The sequence below is a fragment of the Callorhinus ursinus genome, unplaced genomic scaffold, assembly GCF_003265705.2.
Source record: "Callorhinus ursinus isolate GAN/ISIS: 27379988/994484 unplaced genomic scaffold, GSC_fseal_2.0 scaffold11, whole genome shotgun sequence".
Lineage (NCBI taxonomy): Eukaryota > Metazoa > Chordata > Mammalia > Carnivora > Otariidae > Callorhinus > Callorhinus ursinus.
In genome coordinates this window covers 52,477,124-52,495,143 of record NW_027397073.1, presented here as the reverse complement: position 1 = coordinate 52,495,143, position 18,020 = coordinate 52,477,124, and the positions used below count along the sequence as shown (strand labels likewise).

Genomic DNA, 18,020 nt, shown 5'->3' with positions numbered 1-18,020 from the left:
TATTTTCTCTTCTAATATAAGCTTTTAGGTCTATAAATTTTCCTTTAACTACTTCTTTAGTTTTCTCTCTCAACTTTCTACACACAGTACCAAATATTTAATACGTAGCATTTAAATATTGTCAGATTTTCAGAACGATTTGTTCTTCGACCCATGAGTTTCCAAACAAATGGGTATTTCTAGTTATCTTTACTTTTTTTTTTTTTAAAGATTTTATTTATTTATTTGAGAGAAAGTGAGAGTGTGCCAGCAGGGGGAGGGGCAGAGAGGGAGGGATAGGGACAAGAAGACTCCGCAGTGTGCGCACAGAGCCTGACCTGGGGCTGGATCTCTGCACCCTGAGATCATGACCTGAGCTGAAATCAAGAATCCTGGATGCTTAACTGGCTTCGTCACCCCGGTGCCCCCCCAGTTATCTTTTTTAAAGAATTGATTCTTAATTGCACTGCAGTAAGAAATATGGTCTGTGTGATGCAAAAATTTCAAAATTTGTAGAAACTTGTCATATAGTTCAATCTATGATCAACTTTAGTGAGGTTTCTGGGTGGGCTCAAAAAAATTGATTTTTTTCTAACTGTATAATTTTGCATTTGGAGTCCCAACTTTATTGGGACGTTATTTAAACTGCATTCTTAAAGCAGACACTAGGCTTTCACATCTGCCCCTAAGACTTCCACGGCTACAAAATTCAATATTCAAATTCACTGGATTCAGCAAATACCTTCCAGGCAAAAGTTGATTTTGGGCTCTGCTTATGCCACTGGTTTCTGGCCTTTACTCTGTCCTGGTGATACTGTTCAGCTTCTTGCTGGTCTATAGATGCCAGAATATATTTTTAATATTTTACCCAGTATTTTTATTGCTGTTATTTTCATTGAAAGAGTTAGTCCAGACACTTCGCTGAGCATATTATAGTAGAGGCAACTAACGAGTGGTGAAAATGGGTGGTTAAAAATACAGGTTTGGGAGTCAAGTATGCCTGGGGATGAAACCCAGGGTCACTGCTTACTAGCTGTGAGACTTGAGGCAAGTCACTCAAACTCTCTGTGCCTCAGTTCCTTCATCAATAAATTGGTGTTAATGATAGAGATACCCCATAGGTCTGTAGTTAAGAGTTTCTAAAAGAACTGAGTGTACAGTGATGGCTCAGAAATTGCTAAGTAGTCTGAGTCCTGTGAAAGGGCTTCAATCTATAATTGAAGGATATGGAATGGAGGTTATGAAATGGAGAATATTGCTCATGTACCCGCAGAACAGAACTTAAGAACTAAGAGACTGATTTCCTGTAAATGCCTGGTTTACAGAAGACAGACAATTTTCTTGCTATAGCATGGGTTTTCCAAATTCCTGTTCCTCTGCTATTTCCTGACAAACTCAAGTTCTGGTAATTTGAGCTTGTATCACTTCACTTCTTTATTGAGATTGACAGTCCTCACAGGAGCGATACATAAGCTGGGAACCACAAAGTTATTTCTCTAAGGTTTAATCACCTCCCATGGGAAGCTGCCAGAGGGGGGGCATAAAAACCCCCTCCCTTCCAACTCCGACCTGGGGAGACTTGATTCTTATTCTAGGGAAAATCCTCCCCACTTCTGGGTTCCCTTAAAGAAACCCCTTTTCACTGGTTCTCTCCCTCCTGACTTACATCAGTTCCTCAATGAGTTTAGAGTGTTGGGAATTAAAGACATAAAGGAAATGTCTTGCAGGCCACTTCTGCTTTCCAGAAGTTCCTTGAGACAAGCAGAATGCCTGACTACTTTGTTAAAAGGGGGCGGGCGTGGGAGGGAGAAGGAAGAAAATGCATGGAGAAAGATAGAAGTTAATATTTCAAAAATGATCCTGTTTTAAAAGGAATGGCTAAAGCATACCAGCTAGAAGGAGCAGGAGAGAAAAGTGGAGAGAAAAAGAACACTCTGATGCTGTGCTAGAAAACAGACTTTTTCCTCTAGGCATGCACTGCCAATAGCTTGTGCTACAGGTAGATCTGCAATTCAGAGTGGAGGTTACTTAGACCTGTGGAGAACTGGAGGGCAGAAGACCAGCTCAGTTGTGTCTGCAATGGATGGTAAGAGACATAGCAAGGGCCTGACAGCCAGAGGGGTGAGGCCACATTGTTGTGTAATCATGGAGCACCCTGCAGGTGGCCAACATGGCAATTCTGCAGAGAGCCTTAGAGTAGAAATGAACAGATTTGATGTACATGGAATGAGAGTAGAGGGGAAATGAGACTCCCTCCCAGGTTTTTTTCTGGCTAGGATGACTAAATGGGTGATGGTGCAATTAGCCAAGACAGGAGATTCAGGAGGAGCAGTTTTGAAGAAGCAAATGTGATGGGCCTGAATTGGATGTCACTGTGGGCCATGCTGGTGGAGGAGATGTCTAAACCCACCAAGCACAGGCATGAGGCTCTCAGAGCAGTTTCTGGCTGATTGGAGGAGGAGGGACTTTCAAGAAGGAAATCATGGTCAGGGCACCTGGGTGGCTCAGATGGTTAAGTGTCTGCCTTCGGCTCAGGTCGTGATCCCAGGGTCCTGGGATCGAGTCCCGTGTCGGGCTCCCTGCTCCTTGGGAGCCTGCCTCTCCCTCTGCCTCTCTCTCTGTCTTTCATGAATAAATAAATAAAATCTTAAAAAAAAAAAGAGGAAATCATGGTCAATTGTGTCTTACCCTCCAGAGATTGTGAGAGAAGATTGAAAGAGATCCACTGTATTTGGCAACCAGAAGGTTGTTGCCTACTTTAGCTTGAGAAGTTTCAGGAGCCAAGAGGAACAGAAGCAGGAGCAAGATCGTGAAATGAAAAAGCAGAGGCTCCTCTTTCCAGGTAGTTTGGCTACCTGGGGGAGCCAAGCTGTGACATAAGTCAATAGCCTAAGAAGGAACAAAGGATCAAGAAAGTCTTCTCTGGGGGCGCCTGGGTGGCTCAGTTGGTTAAGCGACTGCCTTCGGCTCAGGTCATGATCCTGGAGTCCCGGGATCGAGTCCCGCATCGGGCTCCCTGCTCGGCAGGGAGTCTGCTTCTCCCTCTGACCCTCCCCCCTCTCATGCTCTCTCTCTCTCTATCTCATTCTCTCTCTCAAATAAATAAATAAAATCTTTAAGAAAGTCTTCTCTGGCTTCTCTTCTCCCTTCCCTCTCTTCCTCTTCCCCCTTCTCCTTTATCTTAAGTAGTAGGAGAAGCCTGAGTCTGCTAAAGCCTGAGGAAGAGGGGACAACAAGAGTGAGGGTCGCCCATGGAGCTGGAAGGTGGTGGGGACAGAAGACAGGTGAAGGAAGACATTCCTCCTTCTGACATTCCACTGGAGTAGGTGGTATTTGGTGGTTCCCCACAGAGTTCTTAGGCATCAGGGGCTGGAAATGAAGGGATATCATGAAACAAACATTTAATGAGTCCCTATTTTGCTTAAGTCATGGTGTAAATTAGGTAGACACCAGAGAATGAGGAAATGTTAGAAATGCGAATCACTCATAGTGAGGTATCAAAGCTAAGGCTGTTTGGAGGGAGGGGATGTCTAGGGCTTCCTGAATGATGAAAGGAAGGAAGGAAGCTTGGCAGAATATTTCCCTCCCAAGGCCCGAGGTAGCAAAAATAGCCTGAGGGAAACAGGAAAGGTCTTATGAGGGGAAGACGGAAGAAAGGAAAGAAAGCAAACGGTAACAGCATGTTCCAGGTTCCAGACATTAAGCTAAATGAGGCTCTTTATAGGCAAAACAATCCTGTGAGAAAGGCATCACTATTTCCATTTTATTGAGGTAGAAAGTGAGGATCCAGCTCTTTTTCTGTCTTCAATTCCACTTCTCCATAGAGTGAAGTGCTTTGAAATATTGGAAGAGAAATCCCAGTTCTTGTCTTTTAAAATTTTTATTTCACTTGGAAGCCAAGTGAAAGGCACAGAAAATAGGAAAATCCTTCGTGTGCTTGGGCCAGTGGAACTACCTAGTCTCTCTGTAGGGCCTTGGTTAAAGATGGGGCAAAGCTTGGCTGAACGCGAAAGAGGCCAAGGAACTTAGATGAGGAAGTGGTTGCCTGTGTTCCCTCTTGTGAACCACAGAGGGGCCCTGAGACTGGCAGCCGGTTTCTGGGTCCCGGCGCAGCCCAGCCGCGCTACACTCCATCTGTGGGAAGAAACTCTGCTGCCGCTGGGCTCGTCACGCAGAAGCTTCATCTAAATGCCTATTTGCCAAGATCCTCAAAGTTATATAAATTATAATCCACGGAATGCATACTGAGAAATTAACTGACATTTGAAAGTAACACATGCACTTCCATTCATAACTTTTTAATAATAGGCTGCAAAAAGATAAAAACTAGTGTGCAGTCATATACGGTTTTGGCAATCCCTCTCTTAAAAAGTGTGTATTAGGATTGGGGAGGAGGGGGAGGGGCGGGGAGAGCAACCAAACAGGCGAAAACCCTACTGGGGATCAAAAGTGGATTGTAAAACATTCAACTGTATACCTTTTCTGCACTTTAATATTTATTCTTTTTGGCAGTCGGGCTCTAAGTTCCACGTGACGCGCCGCAGGGTTGCCATGGGGACCAGCAGAAACTTTTTTTAGAAAAGTATCGCTAGCGTTGCGCCAAGCGAGAGAGGCCAGTGCTCCGAGCCGCGCATTGAAGGGGACGAGCGGCCGCCACGACGCAAACGGCTAGCGCGGGCCCGGGAGGGAGGCCGTTAGGGCGCCGCGCGGCCGGGAGGCGGCGGCCGAGCGCGGCGTCACGTGGCCGGGGAGGGGCCTGCGCGCAGCCCACCCGCCCGCCCCTCGGCCGCCGCCGCCGCCGCCGCCGCCGCCGCGTCCCATTCATGAGGGCCGCCCGGCTCGGCTGTGGCCCAGGCGGCTCCCGAGGCAGCGGCGGCGGCGGGCGCCCGGGCCTCGCGCGCGTCCTCGGCCGACCCCGCCCCCTCAGCCTCCGGCGAGCCCGGGCCGGTCCTCACTGTCGCCGTCCAGCCGCCGCCTCCCCTCGGCCGCCCGCGGGCGCCGGCGCGGGTCCGGAGCGGAGTCGCCGCAGGTAAGCGGGCGCCGGGCCGGGTCCTCGCGCCTTCGCGCGACCCGCCGTCGCGGCTCGGCCTCCGCGGCGGGCGTCGCGTTTCTGCGCTCGCGAGCGGCTGGGGTCTTCCAACTCGGCGCGGTGCTGCTCTGCGGGAGGCCGGACCCTGCGCCTCGCCGCCGCCGTCACGTAGACGCGGCTCCCACCGGCGCCACGGCAGGACGGGCTCGCGGGGTGGCCTGGGGTGTGGGGGGGGCTGACGGCTGCGGGGTCAGCGTGAGGAGGGGGACGTGAAGACTGAAACATTCGGGTGCCCCCGCCGCAACCCGAGGTGAGGGTCACCTCAGAGCCCCCAGCTCGCGGCTTTCTGGCGTGGGGGCTGGAACGGAGGCCGAGGTGACGCTTGGCCAAGCGGCGCCCCGCGAGGAAAGCGCGGCTGGAGGCCGCGTCTCCATCCCGCCCCCTGCCCTGGGGGAGGGGGCGCCCGAGGCACGTGATCCGCTTTGAAGCCCGGGCTGGGAAGTTGCTGTTATTTCTCCCTGGCCGTTCGTTCGCCCCGTGTCTCCGCCTCCAGGTTGTAGACGCGGTCCTTGGTGTGAGTAGTTTTTCCCTTCTCAGACCCCCTTTTCCCTCGGCAAATCTCAAATTGTATCGAACGTGTTAGGGTAACAGTTTTATAGTGAGGGCTTCTCTCTCAACTTTAAACCCGGCGGAACACCATTTTCTGCACTCACCTGAACACATTAAGACTATTCTCATTGAGAATTTGGGATGACGTTTTTAAGTCATACTTAAGAAAAACAACCAGAAAGATCACTCTTCCTTTCAGAAAGTGCTGGAAGTCTGAATATTTGAAAATGCTCTGAGGGATTACTTAAGCCTCAATGCTAATCTTAAATGTACATTTCGGGATGATTTTTCCAAACCTGTTTATTTTAAACTGAAAAAGAGTCTCTGTCTTGGTGTCAGGCCAGGCCCTGTTGAAGGTGTTAGCCCAGTAGAGATTGTTCGTGTTACTGTTTATGAAAACCTGGCCTGGCTGGTTCCTAATGCTTTTACAATACAAAGTCAGTTTTGAAATACATTTGAAACATCTACAAATTATTTAGTGGCGCATATGGTTTATATGTGGATGGTCTGATACTGATCTTAGTGGTTTAAGAAGGAAAAGGGCGGCAGGCTATGCTGAGGTGGGGAGCGTCAGAGCCCACAAGGATTCTGCCGGTCCCCTAGTGCAACATCCTCACTTTGCCTGAAGGGCAGTCAGCCTCGGGGCCATACCCATCCAGAGTATAAAAAGCAGGCCCAAGGCCCCCCATGAAAGAGCACTGGCCAGTGTGGGTGTCTGCTTCCTTCTACTTAAATGTATAGTTAATTGTGATCTGTCAGACTGAAGTATAAGTAAATGTTGATAGAGATGGCCTTAGAATGCTAGAAATGAAACGATAGGTTCTGTTTTAATATGTGATAGCACAGTTGAGAACCAACAGAGAAGCTTTATGTTTAAGAGGAACTGGAAATGGGAGCATTTGAAAACCATTTAACACTATAGTAAAGCCACTGTTAAGAAACAAGTAATAGAGTCAGCTGGGCATTGTGTCCTTCATTGCTCCAAGAATGTAGCAGTGAAGATACTCATCACCCTGTATTGTAATTTTTGGTTTACCCGGGGGACTGTCGCCTGCGCTAGACTGAAGGTCCTTGCAGGCCAGACTTGGTAGCTGCCTGGTACCAAATGCAGAGCCAGCTTTTAGAAGAACCTCCATGGAGTTCTGTTGAATAAGGGTAGGAAGCAGCAGTCAGTGTGTGTGTGTGTGTGTGTCCTTACCAGTGACCTGAGAGCTGGTGGTACTTTTTGAATGAGTTCACTCAACTTTCCTGAATTGTGAGCTTTGGTTGAATAATCCTGATGGTGCCACCCATTAGAGGTGGTAAAAGGTTAAATTAAGCTCATGAGTATTACATTTTGCAATGTTTGGTTTAAATATTAATATTTAGTTTAAATATAGCTTGGTTCTCTGTGTCAACAGCTATTTCCTCTGGGTATGTTTTTTTTTGTATACATTATTTCCTCATATAAAGCAGCACAGTAACACTTAGCTGGAAGCTTTGTCTTGTTGGGAGATAGATTCAGCTGCCTCCCTTACGTGCTTAGTAATGTAAGTCGGGAGGTTTTTCTTTAAGTCTGACTTAAGTCCACCTGCCTTTAATTTAAATCCTTTCCTTTTGCTCTGACCCTAATAGCTGTCACTGTGTGGTGTGTGTGTGCACGCGCGCACGTCTGCTTATTAACTTACCAGTCAATGGCTAGACAGTGGTTTGGGACATTTCTTTTGAAAGCCCATTTTTATCTGTTTTATTCCCTTCGTTTATAAGTAAGACGTGATACTTCTGGCTGAGCCCCAGAGTCTTCTGAACTGTCATTTGCCTTCTTCATGATGAAAAAACTCACAAGTTAGTAGGGAGAGCCTCTAGTTGGCAGAATCCTATATAGATTGTCTTATTAAAACTTTGGAGGTAATTACTATAGGCTGGAGTAGTAAGCTTTATGGCCAAATTAGAAGGCGTTCAAATAAGATTTCTTGGTGGCTTTGCTAGCAGTTAACTGCACTTTTTGGAACCCCCCTCCCCTGATGTCAGTTTGATTATTCTTTTTAGTAACACAGCGTTACTAACACTAAACACTTAACACATGTAACCACCTTTACTCTTGAAGAGAAATATGTGGGGCACGTGGGTGGCTCAGTTGGTTAAGCGTCTGCTTTCAGCTCAGGTCATGATCCTGGGTCCTGGATGGAGCCTCACGTGGGGCTCCCTGCTCAGAGGGGAGCTTGCTTCTCCCTTTCCCTCTGTCTCTCCCCCCTGCTCGTTCTCTCTCTCTGTCCCTCTCGTCCTCTCTCTCTGTCTCTTTCTCAAATTAATAAAATCTTAAAAAAAAAGAAGACAAATGTGTGAGAGAACCACACTCACCTCTGAGGTCCAGATGAAGCAGCTAGGTATCTCTCAGAGTCAGTGGCAACCTGTGTGTGGTAGAGCCATTCCAGCTTGTGCTCCTCAGTTGTGGCCACCTTGCTCCTGACTGATCACTGGAAGCTTGGCCCAGATGGTCTACCTCTGTTTTGAAGTTCTGTGACTGGGTGATTTCTGCTCTAAGTTTTCAGTCTATCAAGAAGGAAGAAGAAAAAAAATCTGTTAGGAGATAAGCTGTGTGGCAATGCAAGATAAAGCCCTGAATGTGACTTTGAGGATTAGAATGATGATAAGATACACAGTTTTTTAAATTAGATTCACCGACTACAGTTTAGATTCTTTTTCCTCTAAAGCCCCTGAATACTAAATTTCTGTCATCCTATTTTTGTGAGTTTAGATTGGTGTTAAAATTATTACTAAGAAAATGAGGAAGGAGCCAGAAATCATTGAAGTTGTAAAGCGTAACAACGGTTACAGCATCCGCTTCTTTTGCTACCTTCATTTTATCTCTGCACAAAGAGGGTATTGAAAGTTGAGGTGGTTTACGTGTTAGAAGAAGGGTCTTTTAAAATTGTTTGTTTTAGGTCAAATATATAAGTTGAGAGACTACATAAATGTATTAGAAAAATGGAGCATTCATAGAAAGAGATCTTTTAAAAATCCACTTAGAATCTGTGTAGCTATTTTATAATCTTTGAATTTAGAACTTTATTATGTGGTGTTTATCTGTAGTGTCCTATATTTTCAACATGAACCATCCAAATTAGGCTTTTCTACTTCTTTGGAGGAGAAACATTGGCTCATAGAAAAGCCCACCTTGTGATGTTCAGGTCGCTGGAGGATTGCCTTTATCCAACTTGTTGTCACATTTCAACAGTTTAGAAAGTCTTTACCTCTGTAGTTACAGTAGCTAATTTTATGAATAGTAAATTAGTTTCTTGCCTTTATTTCATTTCATATTAATTTACTTTTTGCACCAATTCTCTTAATTTTATTGTTTAGTAATATGTGTATTTGTCTGAACTGCCTCAAATTAGTTTTTCAACCGGGCAAAGTATAAATAAAAATGAAACTGATTTATAAATTGAGTTGTTTTCAACTCCTGGCATCTTTTTTATCTTTCCTGTTCAAGAATCTCCAGTGATCCATTCTCACCTATTTTAGCAAATATATTTTTCCCATCTCAGTTCTCTCATTTCAGTTTTCTCCCTACCATCTCCACCTGCCCCAAACATTTAATTATTTTCTGCAATACTCACTTTCCTTGATGAATTTCAGCTGTAGGAGGCGTTGATCTTGTGTTACTTTGTGTTTGCTCTTAAATCACCTGTGGCTTTTCTCTAGCTGTTAATCTGCATTAGAGTAAATAATTGTTGTCTCTTTAATTTTCAGACACTCTGTTGTGGCCTGCAGACTAGTGCTAGTTTGCCTCCTTGCTGTAAACAGTGGAACTAAGGAGAGTAGTAGGGGAGAGATGGACTGTTGAATGGAAATGATAAAAAGCTTGTCTGAAAGGTTTGTCAGACTCTGGTAGAGCAAGTAGGATTTGAGGAGAGGAGGAAGGAACCTTTAAACATGAACACCTGAGGATAGGATTGCAACAGATTTTAAAAGTAACTATGAGGGAGAAAGAGACAAACGGACAGACCTTCATAGGTTGATGTGCAGAAAGCTCAAATAGAGTGAACTGGAGTGGCTGTACAGACCTCTTACAATGCAGTGGAAATTTTTTGAGGGTCTGGTGTGCTGTCTCCCATTGTTTTGATTTTTAACTTTTGGGGTCACTCGTGAATTTAGTTGAAATTTTAAGTTAACATTATAGGGGGTATAAAGGGACGTGGATTTGAAAGGTTTAAGAAACATGATTAAAGACATAGTATTTCAAAGAGAAGGGCCATCAGTATCTAGGTTTAAAAATTATTTGTTTTTTTTTTTAATTTTTTTAAGGATTTTATTTATTCATTTGAGACACAGAGATGCAGAGAGAGAGGGAGAGGGAGAAGGAGAAGCAGGCTCCTTGCTGAGCCAGGAGCCCGATGTGAGGCTTGATCCCAGGACCCTGGGATCATGACCTGAGCCGAAGGCAGACGCTTAACCATCTGAGCCACCCAGGCACCCCCAAAATTATTTGGTTTTGGTGGTCATAACTAAGTAATTATTAGATGAAGAAGAGAAGCTGAGCATGAGGAAAGCATCCTTCATTGATTTTACTCGGAGAAAAAAAAGATAGGCATATGGTACCAAGTAACTTTAGTGACTGAATTTCTGCTTCTACCTGTTTCTGAAATACAGAAGGGATAATTGATTTAAACATCTTTTTTTTATTTAAAACATGTTTTTAGATCTATAGTAAGATGTTTTCTTTTTTATAGAAAGAATCATAAACAAAAAATTCATTGGTTAATCTACCTAAAAGCCTTTTTTGTGCTTCTGAATAAACAGTGGAATTGTACAATTCCATGATGGTTCTAATCTATTCAATGCATTATGATGTGACCTGTATTGCTCCGGGCAAGATAGATGTGTCTAGGGACTTGGTGTTTACTGATTCTAAAGAGAGGTGTCCAAAATGTGGATAGGTTTTATCAGGTATTTGGGCATAAGCTATTAAATTTAGCCTTCTGAAGCACTTGGGTGGCTCAGTTGGTTGATTTTAGCACAGGTCCAGATTTTAGGGTTGTGAGTTCAGGCCCCACATTGGGCTTCATGATGGGCATGGAGCCTACTTAAAAAACATAAAGCAAAAGATAAATATAAAAGAATCTCAGCAAAATCATCAGATAGTTGGTATGAATTATGAACTCTGATTTGGAACTCTTTGAATTGTGCTATGATATTTTCCCCAACAGTTGTCTCTAAGTTTATGATCTTTGTAAAGTGATGTGCCTTTTTTCTGGACCAACATAAGTCAGATAGTGTTTGGGTTTACTGAAGAACCATAGGGAATATACTTTTTGTTTCCTTCAGGATGTTAAGTGTAATTATTTTTTTTCTTTGTGAAATATTGCAAAGTGCCCACGTTTTATATCTTTTTAAATTGCTTTAATCTCAACATTTTTTGGATGAGTAATACTTATCTGACATTATAATTATAGATATAACATCTTTACATACGAACTATACAAGAACAGGACTTATTTAGAGAAGTATCTAAATACTTTCTAAATAGAAAGCTGTCTATTTTATCTTTTTTAAAAGATTTTTATTATTTATTTATTTATAGAATGAGTGGGGTGGAGGGAGAGGAGGAGGAAGAGGGAGAGAGAGAATCTCTCAAGCAGACTGCATGCTGAGCTCAAAGCCTGACTCTCTGGCTGGATCTCAGGACCCTGAGATTGTGACCTGAGCCAAAACCAAGAGTCGGATGCTTAATCGACTGTGCCACCCAGGTGCCCTGGAAGCTGTTTTATAATTTAAAATATGTATTAAACAAATGTTTTGTAAGGAAGGAGTAATCTTTTGTTGTAGGGTTTTCTGACTGGTCCAATGAATTCAAAATATCTTGCCTAAGTAGCAGTATTTGGAAAGTAAACATTTGGAATTTTGCTGTCTTTAATATACACTGTCCACTGAGACTCAGTCCATAAAATGGTGCTGATGCCTATTTCTTAGGAACATGATTGAACACCTTTGGGTGAGGCATTATGCTTTACATAAATTATTTCTTAAGAGACACAACAACTCTGCACAGTAAAGATAGTAGCTGCATTTTTTTAGGTGAAGACAGTGAAGCTGAAAGAGATTGCCAGAGGCATGCCAGTGTGTGTTGACATTGACGTCATTCCATTGCCCCTGCTCCCATGTCATCCCACTGCGCCAGGACTATAAGAATTCTCGTGAATCTGATTGACGTGCCTAAACCAATTTGGGGGTTTTGTTTTTACTTTATTAGGTAGAACTGGAGAACTTACTCTTAAGGTCAGCATCTATAAACTGCTAATAGAAGGGTAGCACCTGCTGTCTAGGAGCCTTGGGTTTCTCTAAATCATTTATGTATCCAAACCAACCATGTTGAGAAAGACCAGCCAAGAAAACAGTGGAAGTGACCTGGTTCCACCACACCTACCTGGGGCCTGCTCCAGAGTGAGTTGTACGATATGAAGCTGGTGCTCCTCAGCCTGCCTTCTGTAATATGAGCATATCCCTGGGCTGAGTTTGGTTCCGGTGTTTAAAACATGGCCCCTAAACTCTAGCCAAATTTTGGTCTCGGACTCAGCTTGAGAGGAAGGCAGTTCTTTTTAGTGTTGGGAGGAAGAAATGGGCTCAGTTGGACTTTTTGAGACATGGTATGTCAGTATCCAACATGATGTCTTCTTGAAGGATTTTCCCTTGTAATTTTGATTATTATATGAGAAGTATACTCCATAACCCCTGGGTTATGTGGGACCGGATTGTGTGTAGGAGCCCTGAGCTACAACATTTCAGAGTTGGACAGAACTTGTAGCCTCTTACTCCATGTTGTAACCCTTGTCCCATCACATTGTGGGTAGCCTGCTGAAACCTCTAATTTGTTGAGTATCTGAGTTTGTGTTTTTGAACAGATTTGTTTTTTACGAATTGGCTCTTACTTCACTATATCATTTGACTCACTTGTTAGCTACATCTGCAGATAGAATTCTCTCTGATGGAATTTTAATGGTGTCTTACTGTAATTGAATAAGTGATTTGGTATTTATGAACTCTTCAATACAGAATAATTTCTCATTAAACAGAAATATATTCATAGATCTTTAGGAATTCCCAAATTCATGATTACATGTTTGGTATATACTCAGTTGTCTCATCTGTAATGTGGAGATAACAATACCTACTGAAAGCCTGATTCTGAGGATTGGATGAGGTTGTGTATTAAACCAGAGCCACAAGCCACCTAGAGGTCCAGAGGCAGGGTGGCAGGGTAGGATTTCTAACCAGACAAGATGCGCCAGTGTTGAGAGGCACAGGGGCAAAAAGAAAAGCGAATAGCACATCTCTCTTGCCTTGAAGTACCTTATAGGCTTGTAGGAGAATTAAGTAAGTCTACTTCTGTATCAAGCAAACTTTTCTAAAACCAGGTAGGGAGGGATTGTGAAGGGAGTACTGACTGCATGAGTGATTGAAAGTGAGTCAAAGGAAGTATCTTGGAGTGAGCTTCTGTGCTTATGTTTTTAGAATGAACATATGATGCTTAGTTGAAAGATGTTTGTGCTTGCTTAAAACTTCCTTGACCTAGAACTTTTATCTCTGTAGTGTTAACATAGAAAATTTATTTTTATGTTAGCAATTTTGTATATAAGCTTTATGTACTACATATGTTGGTAAATTTAAGTCCTGTGATTTTTGCCATCATTTCATCTCTTGCTCCATGAATTTTGTTGTCGAGGCCTATAAGTGGAGCCTTTTCTTTGTGTCTAGAAAGCAGAGCTGTCCTCTGTACCTATTGTATACAGTGCAGGCAAATGCTTAACTAAAAAACACTGTTGCTGACTAATTCATAAAGTCTCTTAACATTTTTCTATAAACTTTAATAACTGATTATCATCATTAAAATTTCCTTAGATTATAAACCTACATGAAATTTTATTTTCTACTATTTGAAAAATATTAATAAACCTGTATGGTTAATGGTGGATAATTTTTTTTTAATCTTTTGAGTGTCATCCTTTTCAGTGTTGGCTAAATCTTTTGCTAGTATCTTTGACATAGAAAGAAAAGGGCTTTTGGTTTAGGACATTTCCCTTTTCAAAGTGAATGAACTAGATGACTAATAAGAATTTTATATATTTAAATCTTCTGGTTCATTTGTTTTAATGAGACATACCTAAAGCTCAGTGCTAATGCTGAGAGCTGGAAAAGAACTTTTCCTAATTAAAAGCAAAACAAAATAAAAACCCATAGTGCTCATATTTGCTTGGTGTTTGTTTTTTCTTTTCTCTAGTAGTTTTTATTCCTTGTAGATACGATTCTTTATCGTAAGGCTGCATCACATGATAGTCCTATTCATCTTTTACTTTTTTTCATTTTTTACATTTTTAAGTATACTTTATATCTAAAAATTAAGAGAGTACTTTGAGATATGTAGTGAAGAATACCAGTCTCTTTCTCACTGCCGATTACTGCTTCCTAGAAGAAGTTTCTTTCAACTCTTTTTACTTGTTTCTTGTGAGCTTTAATTCTATGCGTGTATGCCTACACTACTGTGGCTTGGCTTTTCGGTTTTAGACATTCTCTGTGGATTTCCTACTATGCTAGATGAAGATTCATCTCTTACATAACTCTCACACACTTTTCCTTCTATCCTTTGCATGTAATGGTATCATAATTTTTAAATTTCTCAGTATTCAGTATTTATGTTTTCATGGCCGAGTACTGTTTAAGCATATGCAATGATTTTATTTCTTCACCAAATTTTTGTTTTCCCTGGAGTTAATTGTTTTGTTGGGATTAATCACAAATTCAGGCCCCCCAGTTTCTGACAGAATTACAGGACTCTGAGCAGTGAACACCTCACCTGCATCCTATTAATTTCTCACCTCAGTCAGGCCTTCTTTCTTAGATGGTCCTCTGTCAGCCTGCTTCCTCATTTTGGTGGGCACATCCCCCTGTAGCTTTTTTTTTTTTATTATTAATGTTAATCACCATACATTACATCATTAGTTTTTGATGTAGTGTTCCATGATTCATTGTTTGTGTATAACACCCAGTGCTCCATGCAGAACGTGCCCTCCTTAATACCCATCACCAGGCTAACCCATCCCCCACTCCCTCCCCTCTAGAACCCTCAGTTTGTTTTTCAGAGTCCATCATCTCTCATGGTTCGTCTACCCCTCCGATTTACCCCCCTTCATTCTTCCCCTCCTGCTATCTTCTGCTGCTGCTTTTTTTTTTTTTTTAACATATATTGTATTTGTTTCAGAGGTACAGATCTGTGATTCAACAGTCTTGTACAATTCACAGCGCTCACCATAGCACATACCCTCCCCAATGTCTGTCACCCCGCCACCCCATCCCTCCCACCCCCCACCACTCCAGCAACCCTCAGTTTGTTTCCTGAGATTAAGAATTCCCCATATCAGTGGGGTCATATGATACATGTCTTTCTCTGATTGACTTACTTTGCTCAGCATGGCACCCTCCAGTTCATTCCATGTCGTTGCAAATGGCAAGATCTCATTCCTTTTGATGGCTGCATAATATTCCATTGGATGTATATACCACATCTTCTTTATCCATTCATCTGTTAGTGGACATCTTGGCTCTTTCCACAGTTTGGCTATTGTGGACATTGCTGCTATAAACATCGGGGTGCACGTACCCCTTCGGATCCCTACATTTGTATCTTTGGGGTAAATACCCAGTAGTGCAATTGCTGGATTGTATGGTAGCTCTATTTTCAACTTTTTGAAGAACCTCCATACCGTTTTTCCAGAGTGGCTGCCCCAGCTTGCATTCCCACCAACAGTGTAGGAGGGTTCCCCTTTCTCTGCATCCCCACCGACATCTGTTGTTTCCTGACTTAATTTTAGCCATTCTGACTGGTGTGACGTGATATCTCATTGAGGTTTTGATTTGGATTTCCCTGATGCCGAGCGATGGTGAGCACTTTTTCATGTGTCTGTTGGCCATTTGGATGTCTTCTTTGGAAAAATGTCTGTTCGTGTCTTCTGCCCATTTCTTGATCGGATCATTTGCTCTTGGGGTGTTGAGTTTAAGAAGTTCTTTATAGATTTTGGATACTAGCCCTTTATCTGATATGTCATTTGCGAATATTTTCTCCCATTCTGTCGGTTGTCTTTTGGTTTTGTGGACTGTTTCTTTTGCTGTGTAAAAGCTTTTATCTTGATGAGGTCCCAGTAGTTCATTTTTGCCCTTGCTTCCCTTGCCTTTGGCGATGTTTCTAGGAAAAAGTTGCTGCGGCTGAGGTTGAAGAAGTTGCTGCCTGTGTTCTCCTTTAGGGTTTTGATCGACTCTTGTCTCACATTTAGGTCTTTCAACCATTTGGAGTCTGTTTTTGTGTGTGGTGTAAGGAAATGGTCCAGTTTCATTCTTCTGCATGTGGCTGTCCAATTTTCCCAACACCATTTGTTGAAGAGACTGTCTTTTTTCCATTGGACATTCTTTCCTGCTTTGTCGAAGATTAGTTGATCATAGAGTTGAGGGTCCATTTCTGGGCTCTCTATTCTGTTCCATTGATCTGTGTGTCTGTTTTTGTGCCAGTACCTTACTGTCTTGATGATGACAGCTTTGTAATAGAGCGGGAAGTCTGGAATTGTGATGCCGCCAGCTTTGCTTTTCTTTTTCAAGATTCCTCTGGCTATTTGGGGTCTTTTCTGGTTCCATACAAATTTTAGGATTATTTGTTCCATTTCTTTGAAAAAAGTGGATGGTATTTTGATGGGGATTGCATTGAATGTGTAGATTACTCTAGGTAGCATTGACATCATCACAATATTCTGATCCATGAGCATGGAACGTTTTTCCATTTCTTTGTGTCTTCCTCAATTTCTTTCATGAGTATTTTATAGTTTTCTGAGTACAGATCCTTTGCCTCTTTGGTTAGATTTATTCCTAGGGTATTGTATGGTTTTGGGTGCAATTGTAAATGGGATCGACTCCTTAATTTCTCTTTTTTCTGTCTTGTTGTTGGTCCCCTGTAGCTTTTTGAGAAAGGGTTCACAGTAGGTCAATTCTGAGACCTTACCTGTCTGGAAATTTATTCTAGCCCCATACTTAATTGGTAGGCTGGCAATGGAATGCTAGAATGGAAATAGTTTTCCTTTAGAAGTTTGATTTGTTTACTGTTGAGAAATACCAAGCTTTTTAATTTGTTTTTCTCTCCTTCCCATTCTTTCTATCCTTTCCCTTTCTCTTCCAGTTTTCTTTGTTTGTTTGTTTTTTGGTTTTTTTTAAAGCAATTTTATCTCTTTTTAAAGTCTCTCCTCTTTCTCATATTTTGATGAAGTGCCTTTGTTTGTGATTTGCAGCCTTTGTCCCTGTACCATTCACTGTGAGGGAGTGACCGGAACACCTGAGAAGTGCCCTCCTCACGTGGCTTCACGGTGGGACCCACAGTCCTGGCCTTGCTTTGTACACTGATGCCTGGCTAGCAGGCAGGTATATTATCAGTCTGTGTAGGTCAGAAGGGCATAAAAACATTCAATATATGGGTGCTTCTCAGATCTGGTGAGGCTTCATCCCCACAAGCAGAATCATCTGTGGCAGTGTGTCCTCATGAAAAGTTTGAGAGGTAGCTGACATTGGGGTGCTGTACCTCTGATTCAGAGTATGATGTGCATCCTGCTTTGTATAGCCATGCCCACATGGTGATTTCTGAATCCTTTGCCCTTAAAGAAACTGCAGAGCCTTTAACGTTGTCTATTGGCATCTTTCCATTGTGACTGCCTTTGGTGGAGCCCACTACAGTGCAGATACCTGTCCACGTTGGTGCTGGGTACTTGGTAGGAATTTTCAACTTGGAAAATCATGTTTTTGACGCTGGGAAATTGTCTTATAGTTGTCATGCTTTTTTGACATACCTCCACCAGTGTGGGCTCTTGTTTTGAGCACTTCCTTGCTTTTGATCGCCCATTTTTTTCCTCCACCAATTTTTTCGCCTTTCAAAAACTTGACAACCTCTTTCATTTCCTGTTATTTCCTCCAAACGTTCTCTTTGTACTTGTGAGTTACCCCTTTTATGTTTCTTTACTATTAGGTTAGTGAGTGTATAACAAAGTACCACACACTGGATGGTTTAAACAGCAGAAAAATTTATTGTCTCACAGTTCTGGAGGCTGGAAGTCTGAAATGAAGGTGTTGGCAGGGTTAGCTCCTTCTGAAGGCTGTAGGGAGAATCTGTTCATGCCTCCTAACTTCTCGTGGTTAGCTGGCAATTTTTGGCATTTCTTGGTTTGTACGTACAGTATCCTGATTACTACCTTCATGGTCACATGGCATTCTGTGTGTGTGTATGTGTCTTGGTCCAAGTTTCCCCTTTTTCTAAGGATGTTAGTCATATTGGTGTAGGGCCCACCCTGATGACCTCATTTCAACCTGATTACCTCCATAAAGATCCTATTTCCAAAGA

At 42.6% G+C, this 18,020-nt stretch overlaps 1 protein-coding gene across 2 annotated transcripts in view; it reads left to right on the top strand.

Annotated features, from left to right (window-relative positions):
- Nucleotides 1-4,876: 4,876 nt before the first annotated feature.
- Nucleotides 4,877-18,020, top strand: part of LPIN2 (lipin 2) — a 92,726-nt gene continuing 79,582 nt past the window's right edge. Inside the window, exon 1 of one of the 2 annotated variants that reach the window (XM_025886357.2) lies at nucleotides 4,877-5,008. The gene's annotated coding sequence lies outside the window, so the exon portion shown is untranslated. Of the gene's footprint in view, nucleotides 5,009-5,564; nucleotides 5,583-18,020 lie in introns of those variants that run through there. The other variant, XM_073898462.1, reaches the window with a different exon arrangement.